Below are 22,880 nucleotides of genomic sequence, written 5' to 3' on the forward strand. Positions count from 1 at the left end.
AGGGTCAGACTGATTTGCATATGGCCATGTCTGAACTGGGGGGGCTGAGTGAGCTAAAGAATGGTGATGGATTAAACCCAGATCAGTTGACTGGGGGTGAGTGTTTAATTTGCTCAAACGCTCCTTCCATCATCCTCATTTGTATCGCTTTGTTCGCCCTAAGTTGGCAGGGTATGCTCAGACGTGAGTCCCTTGCTCACTTTGCCACTGGATTCAAGATAGCCTGGCTGATGAGGATTATGAATCCGAAACCAGTCCCAGTATGCTTGTTTCCGGTCCAGGGAAGACATGGCTTGGCAGTTCGGGCTGGACTGTTCCCATGAGGCACAGGGTCAGACTGATTTGCATATGGCCATGTCTGAACTGGGGTGGCTGAGTGAGCTAAAGAATGGTGATGGATTAAACCAATAACAGTTGACTGCGGGTGAGTGTTTGATTTGATCAAACGCTCCGTCCATCATCCCCTTTGTATCGCTTTGTTCGCCCTAAGTTGGCAGGGTATGCTCAGACGTGAGTCCCTTGCTCACTTGGCCACTGGATTCAAGATAGCCTGGCTGATGAGGATTATGAAACCGAAACCGGTCCCAGGATGCTTGTTTCCAGTCCAGGGAAGACAGGGCTTGGCAGTTCGGGCTGGACTGTTCCCATGAGGCACAGGTTCAGACTGATTTGCATATGGCCATGTCTAAACTGGGATGACTGAGTGAGCTAAAGAATGGTGATAGATTAAACCCAGATCAGTTGTCTGGGGGTGAGTGTTTGATTTGCTCAAACGCTCCGTCCATCATCCCCTTTTGTATCGCTTTGTTCGCCCTAAGTTGGCAGGGTATGCTTAGACGTGAGTCCCTTGCTCACTTGGCCGCTGCATTCAAGATAGCCTGGCTGATGAGGATTATGAATCCGAAACCGGACCCAGGATGCTTGTTTCCGGTCCAGGGAAGACATGGCTTTTTCAGTTCGGGCTGGACTGTTCCCATGAGGCACAGGGTCAGACTGATTTGCATATGGCCATGTCTGAACTGGGGTGGCTGAGTGAGCTAACGAATGGTGATGGATTAAACCCAGATCAGTTGACTGGGGTGAGTGTTTGATTTGCTCAAACGCTCCGTCCATCATCACTCTCTAAAAGTGCCATTTTCAAACACACAATTTAAAAACCACCTCAGCTAACAGGTGTGTTAATAAATTCTGAGTTCTGAGAGCTCAGAAGCTTCAGAGAGTGTTTTTATATTTTGCCCAAATTGAAAGTTACACTTGTAAGATGTTACAAGGCAGCCCCCATGTTAACCTAAGGGACAGACAGCCTTTTAATAGTAAAACATGAAATACACCACAGTATTTTACTATGAGAACATTTAACACACACCAGTACATATTACATCTTTTACATACACTGCACCCTGCCACACAAGGCTACCTATAGCTTACCCGAGGGGTGCCTTACATGTAAGAGAAGAAAAGGTAGGGCCTGGCAAGTGGGTGCACTTGCCAGGTCAACATGGTAGGTAAAAACTGTGAGCGCAGAAACTAAAGTGGCAGGTGTGAGACACATTTACAGGGCTACTCATGTGAGTGCACAACAAGTGCTGCAAGCTTAACAGTAGCATTTGATTTACAGGCCCTGGCACACTCCGTGCACTTTACTAGGGACTTACCAGTAAATTGTATTTGCAAATCTTGGATAACCACTCATAATCACAACTTAATAAGGGAGTACTTGCACTTTGGCACTGATGAGTAGTGGCAAATTGCCCAGTGTACTTAAACCAGCGAAAACGAAGTCCAGTACACAGTCAAAAATACAGGAGGTAGAGGCAAAAAAGTCGTGGAAACCACGCCAAGGATTCCATGTCTAACAATCGTACCTTATTTCTCTAAATTAGAGTGCAATGTTTCTTGTGTTCTGCTTTCACTTTATTATTGTTTGTGTGCTGCATAAACACTTTACACATTTCCTATCAGTTAAGCCTGACTGCTTTTGTGCCAAGCTATCAGAGGGCTACGCACAGGTTGATTTGGGGTCTGCTTGTGTTTCACTCTGACAATAATTGTGGCTGGTGATTAATTAGGGTTTTACCACCCCCAACCACTAACCCAACTTCCCGCAAGGAGCATCCCCTGTTCCCTTTGTTCCAGGTTGGTCGGTTAGGGCCAGTCAAGGGTAGCTGCTGCTCCCTCTCATTTGCAATTCGATGCACCTGTCATTTCAACTGTTACTCCTGGTTGTAGATGCCAGGAATCCACCTGCAGGAAAGTGAAGAACACATTGCTCTAAAAAAAAAAAGTCGACTTCTGTTGCCCCCCTTTCTTCCTCTTCCTCTAGTAACAGGAAACTGCTGAGGATCAAAGGGTGGCACACCTCTCAGAGTTCGGACGTCTTTGGGGTTCAAAGTGTGTGTGATATTACTTTGTCTACCCCTGGCATTCTGATGAATCAACATCTATGACTCCTATTTTCTTCTAAGCAAAAGTTGGTACATTCATGTTGGGGGAACTTTAGTACTGTGCATTGTTTTGAGCTATTAAAACATGGCTGCTCCCCAATTTTCAGGAGGCTCTGGTACATGCCTGGCAGTGGCAGTATGTTGAAGACACCAATTAATTTGTGAGACATTGGGGGCCCTTACATTACCGGTCCTAGTGAGTACCTAAATACAGATCCATAAAAAGAATATTAGCCTAAAGAAATATGTAAACTGTCTTGCAACTTTCTACATGTCATTACCTGCGGTGGCGCATGAACTTCGGTGCGTCTTAATCCGCCTTCATGGACAGAAATGCGACACCTGTGCCGGAGTGTGAACTTATGCCTTGCAGCCACTCCCAAAGTAAGTATGTGTTTGCCGTTTACGTGCGCTATTTGACGGAGGCGGTGGCGGTTGCCATGGCAGCAACATTGTTGATGGATAGTGAAGAAGCTTCTGCAGCTGAGCGAGGGAGGGAATTTGCCACAATTTGAAGTTGCCCCTCCTAAAATAGGGCCAGCAGCAACTACACCTGCAGAGAAGTTCCAATTAAATGTAATCGATACTAAATCTTTGATTACAAGCTGAATTGGTACTTTATATTTTAGAAAGATGAAATAACTGGCCAATGACCATCTTTATACCTGGTAAAGCCTATCTCTTTTGTTTGTACTATGTGGGTTTTGTGTGTGCCCCGTCAAATTATTGGCTTGTTTGACAGAACTCTCTTAGCCATTGGATTGAGAGGTAGGCAGTCACGTCTTGAATACACCCAGAAAAGTATTTTAGTCTCACCATCCTATTATTAGCTGTTCAGGTGTCGTACTCTGCCTCCAATTAAGTGCTTCCATTGGAATGGATGAAGGACTATGATACATCTGAAAAGTACATTCATGCATACATCATTTTGTCACACTCATGTCTGCATCTCATATATGAGCTATAGAAAAGCAATCCTTTTTGTAATTTTTCTCTCTGCAAAGTTATCTGATTTAATATTTCAGGAAAATGAAGGAATTGTTAGGAAACCAACATGTTGCTTAAACTAAAAGGTGTGATTATTTGGAACTCTTAGCTACCACATTCAGTCTCTTGGCTGCTATTAGAATTCAGAGGTCCTGGCAGCCTGCGACTGTGATATTCTTCACATATAAATTCAGGACGCTCTGCAGCTTCAGGAAAGAAACATTCTTGCTCATAAAGGAAAGTGCATGCCAGAACGTTTGGTTTTGTCAGTGTTTGTTGTTTGATGGATTTTGTTGTACTTATATGTTTTCAAAATAAAAATGTATCTTACATTTCCGTGGATTTTCAGGGACACATCACCTGATGTTTACTCTAATCATGTTTGCTCTCCTTTATTCATGCTTCCATGCCTGTTCCTATCAGCTAATGGAATTAGGTTTAGCATTAGGTATGCGCCCTCATTGATCCTCATTCATAACCACATCTTATACTCATTTCAGCTGGATGAGTTGTCCTGGAGTTTGCCACGTCATTAAATGCTAAGGGAAATATATGTTGTTGCTATTTACATCTAATTTTGCCACCATGTGCAGCTCAGCTACCATCTCCAACCAAATGTTAAGCCATGTGTTATCTCTTTATCTGATATCTGTTATGAGTTATTGAACTCGTTTATTCCTCTTAACATCAGGACTCTAGAAATGTTACCAAAAGGTCTCCTAAAAACTATTTCAGAAGAGACATTGAGTAATTCAGCTGGAAATCCACACTCAATGCTATGCTATGTAAAGCTAAATCTGCTACAACCTATAGGCCGGAGGTCCATAAATTACTTGAAGTACACCAGCTTGATCTATCATTTATTTTTGAAATATGGTTCACCTTCACTACAAACCCTTGTTTAATGAAATATTCCTTGACAGTTTTAGGATGGTTCACATATTATTTAAGAGTAAAAACAGGGTGTGGGGTTGCAACCAGTGCCAGAAACTCCCTGTGTTTGTAAAATTGGATATTCGAGTCCAAACATGTACTTATTAGCCTTGGAATTTCTTTAAAATATGAAAAAAGTTGAATATCATGTTTTCCTGATGCATTGCCTGCCCTAAATTTAGTCTATTTAGCTGAAATACTTGCATTTTTCTTCCCAACGAAGCAAAATAAGTAATTTTTTAATGTAATTTCAATATATGAGCAGACGATCCTCTGGCTTGAAGAGGCTCTGAAAGTACTTCATTAGACCCTTAAATCAAATATGCCAAACCACAAGAAAGGTAATTTTTTTGATCATTACTTCTCAAATTGTTGCGGGTTAGCCGTAGGGGACTTGATTCCCTTGGTATGGTTGGACCATTTAGCAATCCCATTCCACTTTGTTTCCTCAGCTGCCCACAAAGTCCCAGAAATTAGGGCACTTTAGTGAAGATGCTGGGAAAAGAGCTCTCTTAGGTAATAACCTCTTATTTCAATTATCATTTTAAAGCTCAACTTCATGCCAAGCCATATCATGGGAGCATAATAGACATATACAAAGACGAGTCCCGAAAAGGCTACTGTTTACTTTACATAAAGGCAAAAAATATCTACATACCAAAATGTGAAGGACAAGTCCTTTGTAAAAACGTCTGTGTACTATATGTAAGGGCGTTAGTAGAAATAATACCAAGACAATACCATATGCACACTCGTGTTCTCGGCATTGTGCAAAGCGTGTAAAATGTGTATGTGACTCCACTGTGCTTCTATGCTTGTCTTGTATCTTCATGACAAATGCATAGACAGTAAAACACAAATTACTCAAAGAACAAAATGAAAAGCAAAGATCTTAGCCTCAAAGAATACATAGCAGGAGGCACAATCACTCAATTGAATAAATTCGACAATTAAACTCAGGAATACATCGGAAACAATTCAAGTGATGGTCATGGGGTCAGAAACAAAGAAAACAAAAAATAACTTTAAATAATTATACAGTAAGATAGCACTATCTATGTTAAAAAACCTCTGCAGACCTATATGATGAGAAAGCAGAGTTTAAAGGTATCCAGGGTCTGGGATTGGTATTAAACCTCCTATGCCCTCATTATGAGTGCCCCAGGAGAGTGTGGTATGAATTCTGCAGCCACAGAGTTAACAATACCGTGGTCGCATTAACTCTGGAGGTTCCATAAATAGGAGGGATTCCGAGTTGCACCCTGAGAATCCTATGAGAAATGAGGAATTACCAGGGGAACCAATAATTCCACGTTTGCTTCCACCAACAATTCCTCATTTTCTACTGAACTTTCTCCAGCAAACAAAATCTCCAAGTGACTCTATACACATCTGGGATATTACCACAGAGATCTAAATATTTGCAGAAACGGAAACTGCTTCTAGGAGTTAAAGGCAGCTCGTGGTGATGCCTCCGGGGCTAAAAGTGAGATTTAAAGACTCTGTAGAAACACTCATTAAGGTACAAATAACAGGCTTGTATGTGTCTGCCCCTGCGTTGATTGATCCATTTAAGTCACAACACTAGAAATTGGAGTACTATCTAACAGCGGGGATGTGAATAGTGGATACGTTATTTAAGAGAAGTTAAGAACATTCGGAGCAGCATGGGTTTTGCTTTCTGCATGCTATACATACATTAAATGTTGTATTTGTATATTTTAAGGAGGTATTATGCAGCTGTATTTGGCATCAGCTCGATGATTCAGTTGCAGACGGGGCCAGTGTGTGATTTGAAGGCCCGTGTATTGAATCTCAGCATGGCCAACTCAGCAATTAATGCTTCTGAGGTCGATACATTCAGAACTTTACACTCGGTTATGGTAACGCCTATTTTAAAACAATTATCTGGGATAAAAGCAGTTACATATGGAACGGTCTTTGTATCCACTCATTTCAGTATAAAATGAATGACTTTTTGTGATGCTTCCGGTATTAATTAAAACCGATTCCTTTAGGAGCAATCAAGTGATTTACATATTAGCAACCATTCATCCATTCTAATTTCTCCCTCAAAGTGACTTTGCAAATCTGCCTAAGAACGTGTCACGCAATGGCCTCGTTTACACGAATTATCGTGCACAGAAATAAAGCATGCCCGTTAAAGCAGCGCATATCATTTGCTTCCAAGTATTTGCCTAATATCCAAAAAATATTCAAAGCCTGATTTATGCACCTGCGGGCACTGCAAACAGTACCCAGGTGTGCAGAAAGATTAGACCTTGCCAGGCACGGTGACTCACGCAGGACCTGCGCCTATGTATTGCTATTTCCGGCACTTGGGAAAAAAGACATTACATTGTTTCAGGAAAAAGCTAAGGTCTATCATTTCTTGATTATGCGACAACTTTTTACCTTTCAGAAGTAAAGAACATCGCCCAGAAGTATTTGTGGGTTACAGAAGATCCTACATTGATTGATTGTGCTCATTCTGCTAACCAACAGAGCCAACACCCACAGAGACAACCACCTGCCAACCAACACTTTATGTCACTTAACACCAGGAAGGAACTGATAGAAATAATCCAGAAAACACGAGCATTTCCAACAAACTCACCATACGAAAACAGTTTGTGGTATAATATGTACAAAACTAACCTGAGATGAATACAATACTTTGAAAATTCATTTGGATTTTTTTTTCTTAACTAATATATCTGAAAAAGTTGAAGACGTGTACTTACTGCAGGTGAGCTCCGGCACGAAAGTCCTCCCTGCTCCGAAGGCTGGTAGTCGAACTCCGGTAGGCGTGATTTAAAGAGATAAGTAGGACACCTGACCTGAACAATTCGGACTCCATGGCAACCAGGATATGGTTACCTGGCAGGGGAGGGGCAAGGTGGGGCAGTGCCGGGCACTTCTTGTCTGGCTTTGGTACGTTCCCATGCCCACGCTGAACACTGCGCTCTCTTTCTGCCACCACTTGGATCAGATTTCATCAAATTAAGAAAAATAAATGGGCGCCTGTGTGCGTCTTTACTCCGGGGGCTGGCTTGGGGGTTCACTGAGAGAAGAACTGCACAGAAAGTTAGAACTGTGTGTGCCTTTTGTTCCCTGTGAATAGCTGGGTTCAGTGGAGCTTGGAGATCAGATCTAGAGGTCCCAGAAACAACACATCAATGCTACTTTGTATGAAGGGGTGCTATAACAACACGCATGTTTGTTTCATTTTAAAAAGGTTGCAATTTCTTAACTGGGTCTGGATCAAAAAATAGCTTTGAAGAACATTAAATGGACCACTTAGAGTGTTCAAAAAACAACTTTAGTACTACAAGTGCCGGCTTGGTGTGTTCTCTACAAACCTGCATTAAAGAATGTGTTCTGGTAATAGTCCCTAAATTATATGAAAAAAGAACATAGGCAGTAGCCAGAAACTTTGCACTGGTGCAAAACTCACAAAAGAGGCCACACCAAATACATCTGCACATTTTTCCTGCTTGTGTAATGAGCAGAATTTGCTTCAAAGCAAACATGTTGAATGTGTTCACAGAGTAAGCCATTCAAAAACTTAAATCTTCTCACTTTTTGAAATGAGGAAGGGTGGAAAATGCTTCAGGAAAATTAGTATTTTATTTCTAATTACAATTATGCAAAACCGGTAACTTCTATTTGTTTTAGACATTTAAGGATGATATTTCAACTTAAAATCCGTATAATGCATTGGAAATGCTTTACAAGCAGTATATATAATTAACAATGATTTCAAAATAAATATCCCTTTACATTAATTTTGTGATATGAACAGGAGCAAATCAGCCTGCACAAGCAGCAGAATGAGCGCAAAGAGTTGTGCTGTTTGTTTCCACCATTGCAGATTCTATGAACATGTTCACAGTACACATCCAGCAAAGATTATGGGCCTTATTCAGCGATTGGCAGGCAAGGTTCTCTGTCAAAAGCGCTGCAGATGTAGTGTCGGCCATACCAAGTGCACTGTAGTTAAAGGCACTCAAAATAGTGTGGGTGGGACATCTCATCTGCTCAATTAAACAACGTGGCATGACGTGTGAGATTTGTATTTTTCAGTACTTTATGGCCTTAAATGTTTTGGAATTTAATGGCGGATCTGAAACTTTTGTGAAGCTTTGTTCTTCTTTACATTTAATCCGCACCTGATATACAGAAGGTATCACTTGTGTATTTGCTGATTCCTTTTATTAAATCAACACAAATAATATATAATGTTAAGTTTATACACTGTTGGTACTTCATACAACCCTGCCTCAGAATGGAAAGAGCTGAATTATCAAAAACGTGGGGTTTATATCAGCAAACACCAGGAGAAGGATTTGTAAGATTAGTGATCTGCCTCAATGTGTGAGGTGTAACAACAGGGAATGTAAGGTGCTCCTGAGGGTAGTAATATGTTGGTGTGCTGATCCATGGTGTAGACAAATAACTTTGTGAGAAGTAGCTTTATCAAGGAGTCTTTTGATTGTAGTAAAATTCGAAGGCTGGGCTGTCTTTTTTTAAACTCGATGGACAGATTAAGTTAAGAAGAATGACAAAGTACCTACAGGATGTAAATTGGAGTGAGTTCTAACTTGATATGTAACATAATGCAATGAACATACGTGTAATGAGATGGACTTTTGTTCCTCGTGAAGCTTGCTATCAACAGGGAAGATCTCTTCTCCACCTTCACTGTAGGTGAGCAGGCTGGCAGCAACACTTATTGATCTTGCTGCGATCAATGACACTGTGAACCCTGAGGTTCTACCAAATGATTCCACAATTAGCCTGGCTGGCACAGCACAAAAGTCCCCTCTTTGCTCTTCCATTGAATTCAACAGGTATGATTGAGGTATGAAGGATCATCGACTCGAAGGGTACAGTGCAGTGTTCCAAAGATGTGAACCCAGTTACTAGAATTTTAACTTGCAAAAGAAGGAGTGACCATGTCCAGGGCTCTGCTCAAAAGCACTTTGCTGGTGTGATTGAATGTTGGCATGCTGAATGCCAAGGCTGCGTAGTCCTAAATGCACCTCATGCCCCTTTAATCCACTTCTATACACTTCCAGCTAGTTTATCTTACTAGCAGGTTCCTGCTTTCTCTTTTTGTAATGCTTTTTCCGTCTTTCTCTTGCCCCATCTTTGTATTTTTTTTTAACTCTGTTGCAAATGCCCGATATGGAAAAATAAGTGCCGCTCTCCAAAAATGAGTGCCGGTGGCCTCCACTGGCAATCACTGGCTCAAATTAAGCACTTCCTCTCACCCTTTTGTTCAATGTTTATGTGGTTATGTTGATATTTATACTTGAACCTTATCAAATGAAAACCACTTTAAAGTATATGCTGAACACAAAGGCATGTATGGATGCTTTACAATACTTGCTTGAGTGGATCAAAAAGAGAAATCATGATACTTGGAGAGTCTGATCTCAACACACACCCCTTCCAATGGCCTTCCACCCTGTCCCCAACAACCACATCACAAAAGATTAAAAATATGGGAGTCATTTTTCTGTCCTGAACTTTTATTTGCCCCTAACTTGCTCCAGTTTTTAAGGCAGTCAACCTCAAAGTGTTCCTACTTAGAAAGATTCTCCCTCTGCAGCATACGAGACACCAGTTGACCCTTGACCCTGCTCGCAGGGCCGGTCGCTCCATGCACCGCACGGCTCCCTGTGTGCTTCCACCGCTGCTGCCACGTGCTTGACGCTGAACCTGCGCCCTAAGGAGTTTGCATCTTTTGTTTTGCTGTTTACTGTGCCCCTTTGCACTCGTTGCATTAATTGTCCTGCCTGTATCCTCTTGTACTGTTGCTCTGCCCTGATTGTTTTCCTGCTTGTGCCCCCCGCTCCCCGCCGCTGCTCCCCGGCAGCCCCGCCCCTTTTCCCTTTTGTTTCCCGCTTCCCCGACGCCCTTTCGCCACCCCGCTCTCGCCTCCCAGCTGCTCCTCCCTCCCACTTGGCCATATATGGAGGAGACCGCGCGGTGGTGAGCTGTGACCCTTGACCCTGCTCTCAGAGCCGGTCGCTCCACGCAACGCACGGCTCCCTGTGTGCTTCCACCTCTGCTGCCACGTGCTTGACGCTGAACCTGCGCCCTAAGGTGTTTGTATCTTGTGTTTTGCTGTTTACTGTGCCCCTTTGCACTCGTTGCATTAATTGTGCAGCCTGTATCCTCTTGTACTGTTGCTCTGCCCGTGATTGTTTTCCCGCTTGTGCCCCCCGCTCCCCTCCGCTGCTCCCCGGCGGCCCGCCCCTTTTTCCTTCTGTTTCCCACTTACCCGACGCCCATTCGCCACCCCGCTCCCGCCTCCAGCTGCTCCTCCCTCCCACTTCGCCATTTATGGAGGAGACCGCGCGGAAACGCAGCAGACACACGCAGCGGGCGCGCCAAAGGCAAGCCCGTCTGCGCCCATCTGCGCCTGGACCACGCCCAGCGCCAGAAACCGTCGACCCCACCAGATCCAGAGGGCACGACTGAGATACGACTCCACGGCCCTCCACGCACTCAACACCGGACGACCACCCGCCTGCTACCAAGCCACCCTGAAGCGCACCCACGGACCCTTCACCTGTCAAGCCTGCAAATTCACCTGCCTCCGAACCCGCCCCATACCCTCCAAACCCCGCAACAACAACAACAACAAAAACCACCTCAAGTGCATCCTCCTCAACACCCGCTCCGTCCACAAGCATGCCATCGAACTGTGGGACCTCCTCGACACAACAGTGCCAGACGTCGCCTTCCTCACGGAAACCTGGATGAACTCCTCCTCTGCCCCCGACATCGCCATAGCCATCCCGGACGGCTACAAGATCACCCGGAAGAGCCACGTCAACCAAACCGGAGGAGGAATCGCCATCATCCACATGAACACCATCGACATCACAACCACCACCGAAGACAGACTCCCTGCCGACAAACACCTACACTTCCATATTCACAATGACCCCAAGACCACCCTCAGAGGAACGCTCATCTACAGACCACCGGGACCACGCACACAATTCAGCGAAACCATCGCCGACTTCATCAGCCCGCACGCCCTAGCCTCACCAGAATACATTCTCCTAGGGGACCTGAACTTTCACCTGGAGAAAAACAGCGACAACAACACCACTACCCTGCTCGACAACCTCGCCAACCTCGGACTCAAGCAACTAGTGAACACCCCCACCCACCTCGCCGGCCACACACTCGACCCAATCTTCTCTACCACCAACCACGTCTCCTTCAGCCACTCCACCGGACTACACTGGACCGACCACAGATGTATCCACTTCACCTTCAAAAAGAACACATCCCACCACCGCACGCGACAGATCCCCCACAGATGCTGGAGCAAAATCACCACAGACCAACTCCTCTCATCACTAAGCCCGAACCTGCCAGCCAACACACCTGACACCAACGACGCAGCCCGCAACGATAGATGCTTCGGAGGACAAAATTAGGCATGGTAATTCTCTCTTCTCCTTCTATCTGGCTATGTCTTCCACCCTACTACTACTGTGTGACTCTCATTATTCTATCTGCAAATGCAAGATTTACCATTGCGTAAGTAGAAGCCCCATTATTCTTTGAATTGATGTCATAGATGTAATATGGATTTTATTGAGCATTATTTAAAGTTTCATACTTTATCGAGGAGGCATTGAATACTTATCCTCAATACCTAGGGAGAAAGTCAAGAGTCTAAAGGAAGTAACTATTTAGTCAATTGTAGTGCAACAATGTTGTGACCCTGGATTACCAGATTAACCACTGTCCTCGCACAGGAGGCTGCTCTGTAACCACTGATGATCCCACGACCAAATTAAAGGTCCTCAAAGTCAAGAATCCATGTAGATCACAAACAGGTGCATGTGTAAACAAAAAGGAAAATACACATGAATACAATCGTACAGCAAACTCATAAGGAAAAACAAATTCAAAAGTGGACAGACAACCAGACACATGAAGATACAAACCTAAGAAATCTGATTGAGATACGTGAGAAGAGCAGGTAAACTCATGAAGTGTGATCAAGCCGCACCTTGAAAAGAGCCATAACGGCAGGAAAAACGTTATTGTGTGTTTACTTTTAATGGAATGCTGTGACATGCAGATCGAGTGAACCCCCCTCTTGTACTCAGCTGCCTGGAATGGTTTCCTCTGCCTCTTTTGTAACTCAATGACTTTGGTGGCGCAAAAGAACGATGATTAGATGCCTCAGCGCCAAGCCGTAGACAAAAGCAATGCAAGCTTATCAAACAAAAGATGTTGCTCTCCAAGACGCACAACAGAAATATAGTATGAGAAAAGCACTACAGTTTTCATTATTACTCCGTCATAACTTAAACTCACGCTTTCCCTCATCTTTTGTACTGAGGGAGCTTTGTTGGCTTTGACTCTGCTGGGATCACTTGTACCAGGCAGTTCCAGAAGATGAGATTGTGTAAACGCTCTCTCTCTCTCTCTCTCTCTCTCTCTCTCTCTCTCTCTCTATAACACTCAAACACTCACACACACATGCACATACAAACAAACACGTTTACAGACACCAGCACCCACGTTCTTTCCGGAAAACACATAGTCTTCTCCAACAGGTCTTTTCTGTCTCACACACTTTTAATCTTAGTCAAATGCATACACACTCCCTCTCTACACACACACACACACACACACACTTTCACCAGAAACGCACTCTTCTGAAATTGGTATTTTCCTTTCTCTCACACAAACACTCTCTCTCTTTAGACCGCACACACACAAACACTTACAGACACAAACACACCTCACACGTGAGCACACACACCTTCTCTTCCCAGACACACACTCTTCTGCCACATATCTTTTTCCCATCACTCACTATTTCACTTTTCCTTAGATATAAACACTCTCTTTTGCCATACACACACACAAACGGGCGCACACAAACACACTTTGACGTCTGCGGCTGACTCCTGTCCCTTATGAACAAGAAACATTTTCTTTTGTACTTCCCTTCAGGTTGAGAGATTTTCAGCCGCCATTGCTGAGCTACCTGACATATTATATAAGTCAAATTAATTAACAATGAATTGACAATTACCTTTCTAGTTATAGGACATAGATTAGCAGGTAATAGTGCATGTTTCCATAATACTAACCAGAGCGAATGGGATCCATTGATTTGGTCTCTGTATGTAATTTAATTTCTCACATTTATATTGTAGGTTCTTATCCATCTTTGGTAAACATTTCCAAAATCTTTTGAACACACTTACAATTAGAATATTGTAATCATGGAGACTCCCATCACATTTTAGCCCTGGTGAAACTTCACCATCTACTCACAGCAGTGAAACCTGTTGACACATTTCTCCCTCGTCTGTCTTTAGTAGATATGATTAGAGCGGTGGCAGTGAGCAACACTATACACGCATTAATAGTGTGGAACTAGGCTAGCAGTTAGGAATGCACATATTTACAGGTTTCGTTTTGATTGTCTGATGTACAGATGAGGTTAATCGTTATGTTTTTTCCTACAAACCCTTCTTTGATGGAGGCTCAGTGGTTCATGGGCACAATCTGCCCAGAAGTGAGATGGCCAGGTGGCAGGAGCCTCCACCAATGCCCATTGGAGGTGATGCCCATGTATTTCAAGGATTCAGAGCTCTAGCCAAACTGCCACTCACAGAGTAAGACTACTTGGTCCTAGAGAATCTAACTGGCAGGAGCATTGCTGATTTAGGGCCATATGTATCATGCCCAAATGCGTTCGAAAACGCTGAAATTCGCTGAATTTCGGCGTTTGCGAAGGCATTTTCGCAAAATGGTATGTATCACACAAATCTGCATGCAAAATAAGGAATCGCTAAATTTGCGATTCCTTATTTTGTGATTACATTTAAGGAATCGCAAATTTTGCGATTCCTTAAATGCAATGTAAGAAGCCCAAAAAAATGGCAAAATGTGCTTAAGAAATCGCAAATTACCACCAACTTCTTGTTGGTGGTAAGTTGCAAATTCCTTAAAAAATGCACATTTTTGCATTTTTCAAAGTGCCATGTGATGCACATACATGCCCTTAGGGCATGTATGTGCGCCACATGTGCTCCCATGCTAATTTCAGGGGCGCAACAGGGTGTCCTTTGGACACCCCTGCACCCTTGAAATTATTCTCAACTTGCGATTAGCAAATTGCGAATCGCAATTTGAGAATAACTACCCATTCATTCCTATGGGCCTCCTGGCCCATAGAAATGAATGGGAAAGTATTCCTTAATTGCGAATCGCAATTTGCGAATCGCAATTAAGGAATTTTAAGAAATCGCAAAAAAAATGCGATTTTGTACATACGTACCTATTTGCGATTCTCAAATAGCAATTTCTTAAAAATCGCTATTTGGGAATCGCAAATCAGGTTGATGATACATATGGCCCTTAGACTCTCTCTGGATTTACCCCTTCACTTTGCTCTCTCCATAGTTGCTCTGTGCTGCTTCCCTCAAGCTGTTTAGCAAATTGTAGTGACAATGTGTAATAATCACGAATGAACGAACTGTCATCAAATAAAGAATTTATTATAGTAAAGGAACTTGCGGGGAGGAACAGGTGACCGACAGGAAAGAAGGGCGAAGCTGTCAGTCTCGGCTGAGGCACTGACGTCACTTTTATACACCTTGTCAGTCAACAGCTGCGCGAGCTACGTGGCCAATGGCTCGTGAGCTAACTGTAAACAGCTAGACCTACAACACACAGGAAGTTGAAGCAAGTGAGAGGTGATCTCTCTCCCTCACGCACATATTTGGTAATTTTTCCTTAGGACATCATCCTGAATAAAGTTTGCTAGCTTGATAGGGTACCTCTTTCTGATCTTTAAATCCCTGTAGATAATAGCCTTTTTCAAAATGCTCAAATTGGCAGCCACCTCTTTCCCCACCACGATGACCCTGCCTCTTAGGCATCTACAGTAACTATTAAACACATAAATCAATCATTTGAGCATTTCAGTCCATTTGGGATAGAAAGCAGTCTCTAAAAGGCAGGTCCTCACGCTGTATTGTATTGCTAGTTCATAGGTGTGCTTGGATACAACAATGTGAGTTTTTGATGAGACCTATGTGGAAAGTACACTAGCAGCACTAGTGAAGCAAAAGGAGTGTGAGATAGGAGGACACAAAATACGTTTTGGAAGAGATGGAGAGGTGTTAATGTAGTGTGGCATATGCCGAAGTGCTTTAATGTCATGTGTGTATGGAGTCATGCTCAAGCGCTCTAGTCGCACTTGAGCATTCCCTATTTAAGCAAGATGAATGCAATCGCGCAGCACGCTTGCGCTGCAGGCGCACCGCGTCAGAGGCGCGCCAGAGGCAAACCCCTCTGCGCCCATCCGCACCCGTCCGCGCCCAGCGGCCGGACACCATACACTAAATTGTGTGAGTAACAACTTTGAGTTATTCTGCTGCCCACCTAAAGCAACTTACTCACTCTTTTAAATGTTCCTCTAGTATTCTCCCAATGAATGGATTCAAATACCCTCAGTGTGCTTTTTCACTTGGTATGCCGAGCCGCAGTAAGAATGTATGTAAAGACGGTTCTTTGGTTCGGCCTACCTCCACATTTGTATCGATGCCAACCTCTTACAATGCTGTAAACTGCCTTCAATTTTGGAACATTAATTGTTGGTCTCTTCCCAGACACAAGGACAATATCTTTGATTTTATAAGTTCTGAGCAACCCAACGCCCTATCTCTCACCGAGACCTGGTTGCATGCCAGCTCCGGTCCTGATGTCGCAGCTGCTCTTCCACCTGGATATGTTATTGTCAGGAAGGACAGAGAGGCAGGGAGTGGCGGCGGCTTTGCTGTGATATTTAAAGACTCTTACTCCTGTAAATTTGAACCTATGCCTTTTTAGGGCTGTGAAGCCGTATTATTTAAACTTGTGGTTACGCCGTAGCTGACTTTGTCCGGCCTTTTGATATATCGGCCTCCTGGAAATCCTGGCCCATGGGTGTCTTCTTTTTCTGACACAATTTCGCCCCTTTTATTAAAAGCCACCAATTTTACTCTTCTTGGCGATCTTAATTTACATTTAGAAGACCCTCAATGTGCCGCCAGTAGTGCCTTTCTGTCTGATCTTGAGGCTCTGAATTTGTCCTTATGTAATGCTTGCCCCACCCATGTGGCAGGCCATTTACTCGACCCTATTCAATCTGATTTCCCCTTTGACTGCCGTGTTTCCGCTCTTCCTTTAGAATGGTCTGATCACTTTTCAGTTCAATTTAATTTAGAAATCTCCGATAGGAAGGCCACGGTTCCCTCTGAGGACCTTGGTAGCTTTAGACGCTGGAGCAAGCTGAATATGTAATCCTTTAAATCCTTACTATTAACTAATCAGCCGGATTCTACTCTGCCCCTCCCGCAGTTTGATGCTGCTGTGTCAGACTGGCTTACTAACACTCTTAATTCTAGTTTGCCTCGTAACTCTAAAAATAAGCTCCCTCATCGCCCTCCGGCCCCGTGGTTTATGGAGGATCTTAAAGTTGTAAAATCTAAGTGCAAAACCGTTGAGAGGAGATGGCAAAAATCTTATTCGCCAACCTGCAAATCTGACTACAAAAAAACCCTCAATAATTATCATGCTCTATGCAAGAGAGCTAGAGGCATCCACGTTATGAATGCCATTGTGCATGCCCAAAACTGTCCTCGCACTTTATTTTCTGTAGTAAAGAAACTGGCAGGCTCGGACACTGTTCCTATTCCTCCTATACTTGATGTGAATCAATGCAACAGCATCGCCGCCTTTTTCACTGAGAAAGTTGAACTTATTTATAGCACATTAGAAACCACTATTTCCGCTGGTTGACTCACTCTATACCCTGATTCCTCTTGTAGAGGAGAGCCCAGTACTTTGGCAAAGCTTTGTCTCTGGCTTCCTCTTGATATGGACTCCTTCCTGGAAGGCTTAGCCAGCATCAAATCTGGTTCCCCGCGTGACCCACTACCCATAAATATTTTACACCAACTCCTCCCTGAATAATTAGAAATCATCAGGGAACTTCTTAATCTATAATTAAGAGAGGCTTGGATTCCTCCAGAGTGGTAACGCGCCATGATTATTCCCCTACTGAAAAAGGCCGGTGCCGACCCTGCTAATTAGTCAAGCTTCAGGCCTATTTCTCTGCTTCCAGTTTTCTTGAAGATTGTAGAGAAATATGTAAACAACCAGTTGACACACTTTGTGGAGAGTTCTGGTATCTTGCACCCCTCTCAATCAGGGTTCAGGGCCAATTTCTCCACTGAGACTACTCTCCTTGGAGTGATGGAAAGGCTGCATCACGGCTTGGACCGAGCGGAGACAACAACACTCATTCTGCTTGATTTGAGTGTCCCTTTCGAAACTGTTTCTCATTCCATCTTGCTTGCCTCCCTCCGGTCCCTACGTATCAAAGGCCTTGCTCTATCTTTGCTTACCTCCTTCCTTAGTGATCGCACCTTCCATGTCTTTTCCTCAAAGGCTGTTTCAAAAATGTGTTCATCTGCATATGGAGTCTCTCAGGGGTCCATATTGAGTCCTTTACTCTTTAATATCTATGTTAGACCCTAGCTACCATTGTGGAAGACGCTGGTCTCTCACTATTCTCATATGCAGATGATACTCAAATCATCTTTTCTCTTTCTTCCGCCAAAGAGGGAAACATGTCAACTCTCCAGTATGGACTTATTAAGGTCTCCCAATGGATGTAGGCTAATTTCCTGAAATTAAATGGGGATAAGACTGAGGTTTTAATATTGGGAAAACATAGGGACTTATTGGGTCCCAAACACTGGCCTCAGGAAATAGGCCATTTTCCTCTGGCTGTCACGCAGGTTCGCAACCTGGGTTTATAATCAACTAAAATCTCTCCATGCGGCTGCAGGTGGTGAGAGTGGCCGCAACATGTTTTGCCATCTTGAAATGGCTTCGCAAGATCATGTGGATGCTTCCTGTCACCTCCCAAAGAACTGTGGTCCAGGCTTTGATCACCTCTCGCTTGGACTATGGCAATGTTCTCTATTTGGGTGCATGCCAGGAGGTTTTAAGAAAGCTTCAGGTTGTGCAGAATTCCGCGGCTCGCATCCTCTGCCATGTACCGAGAAGTGCCCCCATTTCCCAGTATCTCCTTGACTTACACTGGCTCAGGATCACCAGTAGAATTAAGTGTAAAGCTCTCTGTTATATCTCTAAAATAAAACAAGGCTCTGCGCCATCATATCTTCAAGAACCTGTTCATCCTTACGTCCCTGCTCGTACTCTCCGTTCTTCCACTCACGGTGACTACGTGATCCCCCGATTCAAACTTTCAAGAATGGGTGGTCGTTCCTTTTCCCATCTAGGTCCTAAATTGTGGAACTCGCTACCTACTTCGCTGAAAAATGCCTCTACTTACACTAGCTTCCAGATGAACCTTAAGACATGGCTTTTCACGCAGTAAACTTAGTTTGTCTCACTGTTCCCTCTTTCAGGCTGTCCCTTGGCGCCGGGAAACCCTATTTGGGTAGCTGCGCGTATTATAAATTGAATAAAATAAATAAAATAAATGTATCTGTGTTAATGTATAGAGTGAAATGAAGGAGGGAGAGAGATAACTGTCCATCTGGTTGTGCCTGCCATCCTTGTGGGGGATTTTTATCTGTTTCGAGTAGGTGTGATTTTGAGTTCTGTGTCATCCATTCCCTCTTATTTCTCAAAGTCTTTCTGTCTAAAAATAGCTGGCAGGTTTGAGGGGTACCTGGTAGGGGTGTTGGGACTGGTCATTGATCTTTAAGTTCAAACAATCAGCAATACTAAAATCGCTTTCAAGTATGCACAATTTAATTTTGCCCAACAAATGCATAGCTGCCTAGAGTTCATGATTCATGTTTTTCATAGTGGTGAGATAACAGCCAGAGGCACAACAGATACATATTTTAAGATTAGAGTCACAAGCCAGAACAGGAACAGTCCCCAGGAAGAAAATCAACTGCTCAGCACTGCACAAGTGAGACACTAGAATGGATGCTGAAGGGGGAAGCTGGTGGTAGAGGAGGGGCTACACTGTGACCCCAAAAGATTCAGATCTCAAATATCTGTGCATGTACAATGTGAACTGAAAAAAAGCTGCCTGTTCCAACCATTCTGCAAAGACTCTAGCAAGCAGCGTATAAAATGTTGAGAAGTACCACAGAACAGCATGAAAAGAATTGTAAAATCGGGACATTGACTAAGATTTGTGATCCACCACGTCTTGTTTGTACCATGTATCTAGTGTCCATTTTTGTGACTAAAGGACACTGACTGCCTGTAATCAGTACTAGGGATGAGCTGAACTCCCAGAGTTTCACTCTGCGCTTAAAAACTCAGCGCTATTCTGCGGAGTTTGGTGAACGAGTGGAATTAGGCACTTTGTGCTAATTTTTAGCGTCACAAGCTCATTCTGCTCTGAAAATCAGCACCAATGGCACCACATGGCATGCCAGAGGGCGCGGCTTCTTGAGTTGATTTTGCTGCCGCTCCAGTAGATTTTCTATCTGAGCAGCAGCTTTCTGACAGCAAATGCCCACTAACACCACGTTGGAGAAATCTCGTCGAGTGCCATCTTAGTGACTGAAAATCAAGGTAGGGTACACCAAATCTCACTTGCCAACTTACCGTTGGTGAGCTGCATGTGAGAAAAAACTCCACCATGCAGTGGTTGGCGGAATTTGACTAGAATTCCATGCTATGCATGCAACGCGTAGTGGCTTAAACTCCACCAATTCCTCCAGCAAAGCAGAATTTTTCGCCCACCCAAAATCAGTACATTCCTACCTACTGCACTCTGGAGTAGCTCTGTAGATGATAAAATTGACCCACTCTGGCTGAACCTCTACTTCTTGAATGAACTTCTGTTTACTCCGTAATTCCTTTCAATGGCTGCCTGGCTCAGGTGCTGTGCAGCTAGTGGAATACAGCCCTATGTTGATTTATATGTACTTAGTGCCGGCCATTATCTATTGTTGTATCACCCATTAGTATGAGACTATTTCTAATCTATTCTAACTTTCTGAAATAACTGCATGCCCACAAGTCCACTATTTTCCAATAAGGATCCTATCTTAATGTTCTCTGCACATGATCACTAACTTCCTATCCCAGGGCATTACTTACTTCCTCTACCATGAAATCCTGTATCTAGTGCTAGTTGAAAACTGCCTCAATTCATCTATCTAGATTGGCTGTATACTTCCCAAGCAAGTGGGTTGACTTCTACAACCAAAACGCCTCCGGCCGACTGATCGTCAACGTCCCCCGCTGCAGCCACAACACCCCCCACCTGAGAGACCTACACTGGCTCCCCGTCAACAAGAGTATCACCTTCAAGCTCCTCACCCACGCACACAAAGCACTCCACAAGGCAGGACCAGCCTACCTGAACAGCAGACTCAGCTTCTACACCCCCACCGCCAGCTCTGCTCCGCCAGCTTCGCCCTCGCCGCTGTCCCCCGCATCCAACGAACGACCTCCGGTGGCAGATCCTTCTCCTACCTCACTGCCAAGACCTGGAACACCCTCCCTACCCACATACGGCAGACCCAAGACCTACTCGCCTTTAGAAGACTCCTCAAAATCTGGCTCTTCGAGCAGTAGCAGCACCCCCCTCCTCATAGCGCCTTGAGACCCTCACGGGTAATTAGCGTGCTTTACAAGTACTCTGATTGATTGATTGGGATACTAAATAGACCTTTCATATCTGTATACCATGCATATTGCAAACTACTACTGTCTCACCCATGGTTGGATCTACATAAACCCACGCCATCAGGAATATTAAAGGCAAAATCAACAAATATGAATGTGTAATGTATACGCTCATTCCAATCTACTTCTGCCAATTACAGGCCTGGGCACAGTGACCTAAGAGAATGTAAAAGCAACACTCTGATCACTCACTCCTAACTCTAAAACGCAACCCATTTAGGCCAGTCTGCAATATAAAACTCATATAACTGAGCATTCTCTTAAATATAGACGGCTACCTGTCTGCCAATGTCCTACAACATGGGGTCAGTAGAAGTCAGAGTGTAATTCTGTTGTGCAATGAGTGATGTAAGAGTATCAGAAGCTTATACATTTCAGTTTGTTTTTAAATTTACTGCTGTCTTTCTTTTCACAAAACATTGTGCTACTTCTAAAAACACAGAATTGATTAAATATTTATTTATCCGACCAATAATTTGAATAAAGTATTTACAATAATAGAAAAACCTTATCCCATCATGCCTCTCTACAAAATCTTATTGTAAAGGCTTGTAGCTTTATTTATTACACTACTGCATGCCTCCGCCATCATTCCTCCTTCAAATTGCACAATGCACATCTGACTTGCTATCCTGCTAGTTCATTTGTTGTGACACGGTGTGACACTGTTGGAATAGCCCATTACCCAGACAACCATCAATGCTAAACTCACAATAGTTCTTTCACCGAGATGTAATTTCTGAAAATGGGTTCCTTTCCCAATTCCCAGGCTACTTTCTTCATGCCTTGACAGACATGCAATGGCTTCCAATCTCATTCCTTGCAGTCCTGCAAATGTGACATGCACCCCAGTGTGGTAATTACCTGATCACACTGTCGTTGACAGAAACATAGGCCGATAGACTGTTTGGCAGGCAAGTTAGACAATCACAAACATGACCGACATCCCATCTGCCTTATTACAAGTGCTATCGGATATAATGCATGTAGGAAATGACTCCTTTCTGACAAGTTCTAACCAGATGAAGGTACATCTTTTCAGAAGTGACCTTATTTGTGATGGCACACTTAGGAACTCTGCGACAGGGTTATATCCACTTCCCACAAAAAGTGGTCATAGGGGGGTGTAAGGACCCCAGGGGTAAGTAGCCGATGGGCTACTTTCCTACACTCCCCTAACAACCCTACATTCTGTATTTAGGGGAGCCCCTGGTACTAGAAAATTGGGTCCTAATGACAACAAAGATGAAGAAGAATGTAAAGCATCACATCCTGCAAGACTGAAAATCCAGCAACGGACCCGACACCAAGCCTGCTGGCCTGCCTGCTGACTTCGATAATTGCACCAAAAGTCGACTTGTCCTGCAGCTGCTGAGTCCCCAAAGCCTGGGAGATCTGCCAGCACTTTGCCCGGGAACCAAGACCTCCCAAGAAGTAGCGGACATGCTTCCCTGCACCTTGCAGGTGACTAAAGACTCCTTTGAGGCCTTCATGACTGCAGAAACCAGACGCCTGAAGATACCACTGCACCCATCAAGCCAAGCCTGAGTTGAAGTGGGCCAATGGTGTCATTGTGGTCTGCCAACCCCCCAGAGACCAAGTCCACCATGGTTTTGCCCCCAGTGAAGTCTGCAATGTCGCGTGCAGCCTCTGCATGCAGGCACCCTCCACCCTAAGCAGGGGTGGAGGAGGACCTGTATGGAAAAACCAATGCATAAAGACACCTCTGTGCCCACCGCCCCCTGGAGAACAGGACCAAAGGTGTCCCTACATCCT

General features: G+C 44.0%; 1 protein-coding gene across 1 annotated transcript in view; it reads right to left on the minus strand.

Annotated features, from left to right (window-relative positions):
* Positions 1-7,342, minus strand: part of LOC147689087 (anterior gradient protein 3-like) — a 102,588-nt gene extending 95,246 nt beyond the window's left edge. Inside the window, exon 1 of the mRNA XM_086941975.1 lies at positions 7,109-7,342. The gene's annotated coding sequence lies outside the window, so the exon portion shown is untranslated. The remainder of the gene's footprint in view (positions 1-7,108) is intronic.
* Between the last annotated feature and the right edge of the window lie 15,538 nt (positions 7,343-22,880).

This window comes from Lissotriton vulgaris, chromosome 10, assembly GCF_964263255.1.
Source record: "Lissotriton vulgaris chromosome 10, aLisVul1.2, whole genome shotgun sequence".
Lineage (NCBI taxonomy): Eukaryota > Metazoa > Chordata > Amphibia > Caudata > Salamandridae > Lissotriton > Lissotriton vulgaris.